Source organism: Poecilia reticulata, linkage group LG5 (genome assembly GCF_000633615.1).
Source record: "Poecilia reticulata strain Guanapo linkage group LG5, Guppy_female_1.0+MT, whole genome shotgun sequence".
Classification (NCBI taxonomy): domain Eukaryota; kingdom Metazoa; phylum Chordata; class Actinopteri; order Cyprinodontiformes; family Poeciliidae; genus Poecilia; species Poecilia reticulata.
In genome coordinates, this window is record NC_024335.1 from 817,929 (window position 1) to 825,343 (window position 7,415).

Here is a 7,415-nt window from a genome sequence, read left to right on the forward strand (position 1 = left end):
CTGCTGCCCCCCCTCACTGCCCAGCCAGTAGCTAAAGTCACTGCAGCTTCATGTCTGGAATAAACCGACTGCTTCACGCAGGTTCACGTTTTAAAGCGTAAAGTTTTCAGTAGAGACGAAGGCGGAGACAGCAAACGGTTAACTGTCCAAATGTGTCCACCTGTCCATCAGACGAACAGCTAATGAAGCTGTAGACCCTGCAGTCATGAACCATCTCAGCTGATAAACCGTTCTTCAGATGACCCCTCCCATCTGTATCCATAAAATACATTTTAATAAATACTAATATTTACATTTTACAATTTACTTTTCATAAATATTTTATGTCAGAACTAACGGGCCGAGACTTTACTCTGTTTCTGGTACGAACATAAATCTGACGCACAGCGACATCCGCTAACGGCCGGTCGCTGCTTCTGAGCGATCTGATTGGTCGCTGGGGAAAATGACGGCTGTGTTTAGGTTGTGCTAAATGGAGATAGCCAATCAGTGAAGCTATTGAAGCCTAAAATAGCATCTTAACGCTAAACATGTCGAGCTAACGCTAATGTCCACATTTCTAAAGGATTTGTTCAAAGAGTAGAAACATATCTTGTTCTTGAGCTCGTTTCTCCATTTATTCAATAATTCAGCAGCAAAAGGTTTTGAATTAAAAATGTTTCTTATTTTGTGACATCAATGCAACTGATTACAGACCAGTTAACTTTATAAAATATTTTAATCCCACCACTAATTATGACCTCAGCATCAATGAACATGTTCAGAAATTCCCCCAGTGGAACCATTAAATGGTTTCCAGTCCAGTGGGGAAGCATTTGTCCAAACACCCTGCAGAGGACGCAGAACAGCCAGGAAATCACATCTTGGCAGCATCAGGCCACTTCTGTTCCCTCCACTTTAAAGGTAATTTATCAGACATTAGACCTTCCCGGTCCAAGTAACGAGCTTTTCAGTCGTTGTTGGTGGTGGTGCTGCTGCGTGCTAAATGACGTGCTAAGCTAACGTCTGAAACTGGTACTAGTAATGAAGATCCGTCCATCCATTTCTGTTAGTCTTAGTTTGGCTTCCAGAGGAAATCCAGCAGTTTCTCCTCAGCTGGAGAAATAAGTAAAAACAGTCCCAACACCGGGCTGCACAGTGGTGCAGTTGGTAGAGCTGTTGCTTTGCAGCAAGAAGGTTCTGGGTTCGATTCCCAGCCTGGGGTCTTTCTGCATGGAGTCTCCATGTTCTCCCTGTGCATGGTGGGTTTTCTCCAGGTACTCCGGTTTCCTCCCACAGTCCAAAAACATGACTGTCAGGTTAATTGGCCTCTCCAAATTCTCCCTAGCTGTGAGTGTGTGTGTGCATGGTTGTGTGTCTCTGTGTTGCCCTGCGACAGACTGGTGACCTGTCCAGGTGACCCCACCTCTCGCCCAAAATGTTGGCTGGAGATGGGCACCAGCACCCCTCCCGACCCCAGTAAGGGAAAAAGGGTGCAAGAAAATGGATGGATGGATGAAGTCCCAACACCTGGCTGCCTTAGTGTAACGGCATGTTCTCTAGTCTTTCCCATTTCCATTGGTTTTGTCTGGTTTTCACTGTGGGAGAAGCGGAAATGCTTGGTCTTGACCTGGCATGCGTCCTGAATCACGCACGTGAAGGTTAGAGGAGTAAAACGACAGCAGACTGAGCTGCAGCGTAAAGCTGGGCCTCCATGTACAAACTAATAACTGGTGACCCAGATACCATGAAGACAGACGATAATAAAGTCTGCTCTGAAACGCTCCTGCAGGCACAGAGCTCCGCTGCTGGCCCCAGATAAGAATAACCAGTGACAGCAGAGGGACTGGTTAGATTTTTATCACGTCCTGAACTCAGTCCAGTTTTAATAAATACCTGCGATTAACGCTGAATATTGAAGCATTCAGCCAGATGCCTGACAGCGGAAAGCCTTCCTGTGAGGAGCAAATCTCTGGAGCAGCTCCGGCTGAATAACAAGTCGCTGCATTAATGCAAATAGTGTTTGCATTAAACACATCAGCAGCAAGAACAGCGTTTTAATGACTGAAACCGTTCAATTTAATGCTCCACAGAATAGGACGTGGAGAAGCATCACTGAGAGTGTGTTCAGCGCTCCGTCATCTCACTTCCACCGGGACTTTCCAGAGTCAGGAGGGGGCTGGGGGTAAATGATCCAGTCCTCCCCATGAGGAGCAAACAGGAGCTGCCGAAGCGTCTTCATGACCCAACCTGCCCAACCCGGAGCCGGATGTGGAAGCACAGCAGACGCCTCTTCCTTCACGTAAACCGCTCCTTACGACGGAGGATTCTTTGTTTGGTCCCAAACAAACCAGCTGCAGAGCAGATCACATTCATGCTGCTCCAGTCATTTCTGCACACTGACAGGAAGTCAGACTCAGGAGCCAGACAGGAAATAAGCACCGCTTCCTGTGGCCTGTACCGTAGTCATGACGACATGAAGAGTTTTCACAGGTTGAGCTGAAAAGGTTCAGATTCCACCAGTTCAGTTGACCCCTGACCTCTGCCGTAGGGCATCAGGTCTAAGCTGTGTCTTGTTTGCGGTAGCTGAGTTCTGACAGGATTACGATGTACGCTGATGATGCTGTGATTGTAGAGAGAGCAGGCTGGGCAGAGGCTCTAAGGTCAGAGGTCAAGGCAGCTGCTAAGGATTGTTTGGTGAAGGTGGCAGGAGACAAACGACCATAAAAGGCCGAAGTGACGACTTCGGTTCTCATTGTCGCCGTTGTAGAACAAAGATCACGTCATTTTGTTCTCAGCCTCTTTGGGTCAGCCCCGCCCCGGTGAACATTTCACCCCCGTGCATAAAGAAACGTGGTCTGGCTGGTCGGGATCGTGTGTTTATGTGGAAAACATTCCCAACTGGTAGAACTCTGTTCTGACAGCATGAAAGATAAACGTGGACATTACATCTCGTTCATCATTATTTCCTCCTCCTACGAAGTGGTGACGTGCTGATAGTCGCTCCGCTCCACCATGATGGATGTTTGCCACACCCTGACCTCTACTGGGAGCCTCCACTGGAGCCCGGCTCAGTGGGTCTGGTGCACCGTCCGACCATGCCGGGCCATGAAGACCTCCTGATCCCTTCAGAGCTGTCAAACTCCACGCGTCCCTGAACCTCCTCCATTAGCAGGACAAGTTCTCCAGAGTCCTGCTAATGACCCGGTTATTTGGTTCAGGTGTGTTGCATCAGAGGCACATCTAAACGCTGAAGGACGCCGGCGCCTGCGGTTCACCTGAACGCTTCTTCCAGGTTTACCTGCTGGTTTTTCTCTCATTTAGCATCTCAGAGCTGCAGCAGATGGAAACTCTGAAACTCTCCACTGCAAAAAACAAAGAAAATATCAACAAAAAGTCAGAAAAATATCAAAGCAAAAGTGAGAAATATTCCATCTGAGCCTCGTCTGGGGTTCATTGAAGGCTCCGTGGTGAGTTACTGTGGACACAGAGGTGGTCGGCTGGACGGTTCTACTGTGATCCAACTGGATCCCTGAAGGATCCGAGCTGCTGCTTTAAACAAAGATCTGCTGCCAAAGTCAGGAATATTTTCTGCTGAGTAAAATCTTCAAACCAGACTCTTAAAGGGTGAAGTTTTAAAGGAATAATTCCTCCTGCAGTGCAGATTTAACATCTCACACCAAAGTAAAACAAATGAAAGAACTGCTGTCTGAGGAGGACAATGAGGACGAGTCCTCCGTCTCTGGTGAGGACTCCGGAGTCCCTGATGGCTGCAGGTGTTAATTATGATGATGACGCTGCTTGTTTTGCCAGAGTTCACCGTTTACACATCTCCACAGATGCTTTTCATTCACACACGCAGCTGAATAAAAGCCGTGGGTTTAAACAGAGCTTGAAATCGATGCGTAAACATTTCAGGAGGAACCTGGACGGAAGACGGTCGGCTTCAGAGCCTCATCTGCTCTCACATCACTTTCTGCTTCACAACCTCCGTTTACAAAGAGAAGAAAGCTCATTTATCCATTCATCCATTTACTCACACAGCCATTCATTTCGCCATTTCTAGCCTCCATCTTTGACGCATGAACACACTCAATTTTTCAGCAAAACCAAGCATTCATCTTTACTCAGAGCAAACAAGGTTAACTGTGCAATAATGGCTTTAACAAGGTACATGAATCCATGGCCCTCTGCTTGTTTTTCATGCTGGGTTTGTTTGAAGTGAAGAAGGTGTGTTGTGATTCCGTGCAGAGCTAAAAATCAATGAACACTGGATGAAAACACGGCTGAGTCATTCCCTAAACGAAGCCGTCACATCAGTCGTGGCCATGTTTTCCTGCAAACCGCAACGGATCCACATTATTACTTTGAATTTCATTTGAATTTCCAAGTCAGTAATTGCACTCGGATGTTCCCCAGACGTCCTGAAGCTCCTCTTGTCTTTGGTTTCTGTGGCTCGGCGGTCAGTTTCTCTGGCAGATCACTATGTTTTTATGCACTCTTCCACTTCAGTGGATAAAAAGGTTTGGGCCTCAGAGTTTGGCCATGGTTATGTCATCAACTACCACATCCTCGTCGCAAATTAAAAATGGTGTTTGAGGAGTTTGGAAGAACCGCCTTCGCTCATCCAGTGACGTAAATCCAAACGCCAGCAAATACAGTTTTCTGTTAAACCTTCTGAGTGAAATACCCGGATTGTACGGCTCCTAAACTGGCCCAAAAACAGGAAAGACTCATGCAAGAAATGCAAATGGAAACGAATCTGGAAAATGGAAACGAATCTGGAAAATGGAAACGAATCTGGAAAATGGAAACGAATCTGGAAAATGGAAGCGAATCTGGCAAATGGAAACGAATCTGGCAAATGGAAACGAATCTGGCAAATGGAAACGAATCTGGCCTGGCCGACTGGGGAAGAACCAGTCAGAGCCACAGCCACGGGGAGGGATCTGACGGGTTGAGGAACGTCTCCCAGTGCCGTCACTTCTCTGGTCTGGTTGGTAGAGCTCACAAAAAGCTTCCTAAGGTCCGGTCATGGGCTGGGTTAGGACACCAGAGCTCTGTTGGTATCTTCTCTTCATCAGCATGCATCGATGAGAACCATCACCTCGGCTTTTCTAGGGACGCCGCGTTTCGAGGCGCATGTGGGCCAGTCTGGCCTGGGAATGGCTGAGGAATCCTACAGGAACAGGAAATCTGAACTCAGAGCAGATCACAGCCCAGACACCCTTCACCCAGATGACGATCCAGTTTCACTTCTGAATGTTGCCTCCGGCAGGAACGCTCTGCTTTCTGATAAATCATCTCTGCACACCTGGAGGTGGAGCTGAAACTCAACACCGAGGCTCAGAGAGGAGGGAGTCATCGACGGGCCGACACCCAGCATTCAGCTCCAGGAGATTCCTGAGTCACGTAGACAAAGAGTGTTTCTCTGGAATCTGACCAATGGGTTTGTTGCTGCAGCGACCTTCAGCGTGCGAACAGATAACACACACACACACACACACCTTCAGCTGAGAGAATGAGTCAGGAAACAAAGAGAAGAACTATTGCAGGCAGACGAGACGCGGCTGCAGAGAAAGAAGGTCAGCAAACAGCAATCGATACTTGAAAGGTCAGGAACACTGAGACCAGAGTTCAGATTTTTACTTAACAAATATTTACGAATCTGATAAAAACAAATGCCAAAAGCAGAAAGTGTCATGAAAATGACTGATGGACCTGCAGCGGGTCTGTTCATAGAGGCAAGAATCCTCAGCAGACCCAAAAGGTCCCCGGTCCGGCTCTGGGACCGGGTCAACGGAGACGCCGGAGGCTCTGTTCTGTCTCCACCCTAACAGACCGGGAGACTGTCTACCCACATCCACAGCTGAACCGCTCTGTTGCCCCCCACTCATGAACAAGACCCAAAGATACTACAACTGCAGACCATCAGCAAAAAGCGGGAATCCTTATTGACCTGGACCTGTTGTAGAACCAGAACCTCAACCACTGAACAAGTCCGACTTGTAGTGCTGTACAGAAACATTGGCACCATTTCAAAGTTCTTCTTTTTCACCCTTTCTGTAAATGTTTCAGAGGCACTGAAACAGTTTTTTGGGGCTGCACAGTGGTGCAGTTGGTAGAGCTGTTGCCTTGCAGCAAGAAGGTTCTGGGTTCGATTCCCGGCCCCGGTCTTTCTGCATGGAGTTTGCATGTTCTCCCTGTGCATGGTGGGTTTTCTCCAGGTACTCCGGTTTCCTCCCACAGTCCAAAAACATGACTGTCAGGTTAATTGGCCTCTCCAAATTGTCCCTAGGTGTGAGTGTGTGTGTGCATGGTTGTGTGTCTCTGTGTTGCCCTGAGACAGACTGGCGACCTGTCCAGGGTGAACCCCGCCTCTCGCCCGGAACGTTGCTGGAGAGGAACCAGCAACTCTCCTGACCCCACTGAGGGACAAGGGTGCAAGAAGATGGATGGATGGATGGATGGATGGATGGATGGGTGGATGGATGGATGGATGGATGGATGGATGGATGGATGGATGGATGGATGGATGGATGGATGGATGGGTGGATGGATGGATGGATGGATGGATGGGTGGATGGATGGGTGGATGGATGGATGGGTGGATGGATGGGTGGATGGATGGATGGGTGGATGGATGGGTGGATGGATGAAACAGTTTTCTGGGGAATCTGCAGAATGTCCTCCTCCTTCCAGAGGGAACCCCAGCAGTGACTGAAGAAGATTTGGGTTGAAAAAAGGAGGAATATTTCTTGAAGAGTGGAGGACTCCACCGGGTGGACAGACCCAAAGGACCCTAACCCAGTTCATGGAGAACCAGCAGGAGAGTCAGTCTGCCTGGTTCTGGTCAGTGAGCAGAACCAGCATCTGAGCGCTGAGCTGCTGACTGGTCCAATGCTGAAGGTTCTCCACTGACCCGTGATCCACGTATGGATCACGGGTCTCACTGTGGCTCTCTGGAGCCCCGAGGCCTTAGGAACGTATTGGTAACCCGTTTTGGTTGGATTTACCCAGAATGCCCTGCGCTCTAGTCCACTTCCTGCTTTTGGAGCGGTTTCCGGTCCGCTTGGCGTTCACATATTCAAGACAAGACAGAGTTCACTTCAACTGAACCCTGTCCGAGGTTTGGAGGGCCAGAGGTCAGAGGTCAATCAGCGCTCACACCTCACCGACCGGACCGGACTCTCGAGGCAGACGGACTGGAGTGGGATTAAAACGGACTGAACCTTTAGTGCACCTGTAGTTCCACACTTAGCTCAGGATTCCTTTGTCTGATGATGAGATAATATAAAACACATTAGAATGGAGCCGTAATGCTGGGAATCCGGTCGGAAAGAGGAACCACCTCCAGGTGAGTGTCTGTCCAGGTGAGTGTCTGTCCAGGTGAGTGTCTGTCCACCTCCAGGTGAGTGTCTGTCCACCTCCAGGTG